This window comes from Emys orbicularis, chromosome 3 (assembly GCF_028017835.1).
Source record: "Emys orbicularis isolate rEmyOrb1 chromosome 3, rEmyOrb1.hap1, whole genome shotgun sequence".
Taxonomy (NCBI): domain Eukaryota; kingdom Metazoa; phylum Chordata; order Testudines; family Emydidae; genus Emys; species Emys orbicularis.
Window position 1 is genome coordinate 182,923,084 of NC_088685.1, and position 2,432 is coordinate 182,925,515.

The 2,432-nt window shown below is 60.1% G+C and overlaps 1 pseudogene; it reads right to left on the minus strand.

Moving 5' to 3' along the window:
• Positions 1 to 793: 793 nt before the first annotated feature.
• On the minus strand, positions 794 to 1,599 carry LOC135876305 (E3 ubiquitin-protein ligase PDZRN3-B-like; annotated as a pseudogene).
• Positions 1,600 to 2,432: the final 833 nt, after the last annotated feature.

The window sequence follows — 2,432 nt, forward strand, 5'->3', positions numbered from 1 at the left end:
ACTCACGTAATTTATGACTGCATTTTAGGCTCTTCGTTTGCACTCTTAAAGAAAATGAGAGAGCCCGAAAGAATCTGCTGAAACTGCTTTCACAGCTCTTGAAAGATGACGAGTTTTTCAGGCTGAATGAATGGGGGGGCTGAAATGTAAAAGTTTGATTTACATCACTTTAACTGTTTCCGGACTTTTCAAGCATCGGCACAACAAGAGAGAGCTAGGTTTTAGGTTGCTGAGAGTGGCACTAACCTGCCATGTGTTAACTGACTGCCTCTCTGCCTTTGGGGGTTTTCTAGGGGACCGCACCAAAGTGCAGGGGCTGAAAGTGCAATCCCAGGTCCAGTTACAGTGTGGTGGGCAGAGGCTACAGTGTGTGTCAGCTCGATTTGTATTTGCCAAAAGCGACCACACAAATAGGGATGGAATAAATGCCACAAAGGGTCCAGTCTCTGCTCGGGTAGGTCTGCTGACTGCAGCAGAGTTTGGCTTGCAGAGAATCTGGTCCCAAGTCGATAGGGTCGTTGGCAGTATCACCCATGAGCTGATAGCATAGGGGCTGGAACTAGGGGTGCTCCCGCACCCCATGGCTTGAAGTGGCTTCCATCACATACAGGGTTGACAGTTTGGTTCAATGGCTCTCAGTGCCCCCACTATGCAAATTGTTCCAGCGTCCCTGTCTGCTAGGCACCCTCCAAGGAGCAGCCTTGGCATAGAGGAGATCCCAGTGTAAAGACAGGCAGCCGGGTCACACCACACCACACCAAACAGCGGGCTGAGGGGAAGGGGGCGGCTCACTTCAGAGCCCGCCAGGCTGGGCTCCTGCGGCCCCCAGCCCGCTCACTCCTTCACTCACCTTGCAGGGGTGGCTGCCGGCCAGGTTCCTGGGGATGCTGCGGATGTGGCTCATGCACTGGTTGAACTTCACCTGGTACCTAAGCGCCGCGAGCTGCACCTCGCTCTGCAGCGCCGCGGGCTGAGCCAGCAGCGACTTCTCCCTCTGGCTCCACTTCAGGGCCTGTCGCTTCAGCTCCTGCTCCAGGCTGGCCCTCTGGCCTGGCAAGCTGCTGTTCTGGCTGCGCGGCGCCCGCAGGCAGCAGTGCCCCCCGCCCCGCCCCGCCCGGCTGCGCGCCCCCCGCCCGGTCCCGCTGCAGGAGCACCAAGCCGCAGCCCTGCTGGCAGATGCCGGCCGGGCGGTGCTCGCAGCTCTCCCGCAGGTGCGCGTCCACGTCCTTCAGGCTGAGCACCTCCGGGCGGGCAGCCCTTGTGGCGGCACCGGGCCGGGCTGGAGTCGCACAGCTCCACGTGGGCGGCCAGCGGGTGGAGCCGCACGGGCCGGCCGCAGCCCCGCGGGCTGGAGTCGCACTTGAGCTCCAGCTTCTGGCTGAGGCTCCTGAGCGGCAGCACCTGGCGCAGCTCCTTGGCCGAGATGGGCTGGCCCCGCAGGGGGCACAGGCGCCGCTGCACCGCCCAGGGCAGCAGGCAGCCGGCGCAGAAGACGGGCCCGCACGGCGTGGACAGCGGCTCCTCCAGCACCTTGCTGCACAGTTTGCACTTGAGATCCGGCTCCACGGGCTCGGCAAAGCGATCCAGGTCAAAGCCCATGGCTGGCGGGGGGGCAGAGCGGGCTGGGAGCACAGGGGGGGCAGGGGCTGCTGCTCCTCCTCCTGCCAGCCCGGCTGCTGATGCAGGCAGCGCAGCTCGAACTTCCAAGGAAGGGGGGGGGGCGGGTGAAGAGGGGCGGGGCAGCGCAGAGTTGGTTTGGTTTGAAGTTTTCAGCTGCTCACCATGTCCCCTGACCCTCCCGTATTAACTCTAATAGGAGCTACGGCCCAATACCGCCCACCACATCCTCCTAGAAGGGAAATGCAGCAGGACGAGGAGGGAAGAAGCTGAGATCTGCCAGCCTCAGACTCACGCCTGCGGAGTGAGGGGAAAGCAACCACCCCAGCTCCCTTCCCTGTGCAGGAGGGGAGCCAGGAAAAGAGGGGGAGGGAGATGCACGAAAAGGGCAGAAGGGAGCTGCTGGCATGCCAGGCAGACGATAACCCCCCCCCCCAAAGTTGGAACTGTTTCACTCCCAGAGATCTTGTCCTTGGCCCTCTGGGGTGCTTGGCTGCTGGGACATTCCTCCCATCCACCACCACCAGTAGCTTAAAGTCTTTTTTATTATGTCTCTTAAAAAAGGGAGTGAAAAACAATCCCAAATGAAGCAGCAGAAAACCAATGGAATTACAGGTTATTTGGGTAGCTAGTGTAGGGAGCACAGAGTAAGGGAAGGGCTAGTTGCCCAGCTGGAGATGTGGCCTGCTGGCGGGCTTTCCCCTGCAGCTATAGTGGCTCAGAAATCATGGGAGGAGGACTCTCATTACGGTCCCAAACTTATGCACAGCTCTTCAGACTGTTGCCCTCAGTGTATGTTGTTTAAGGCTGGATTG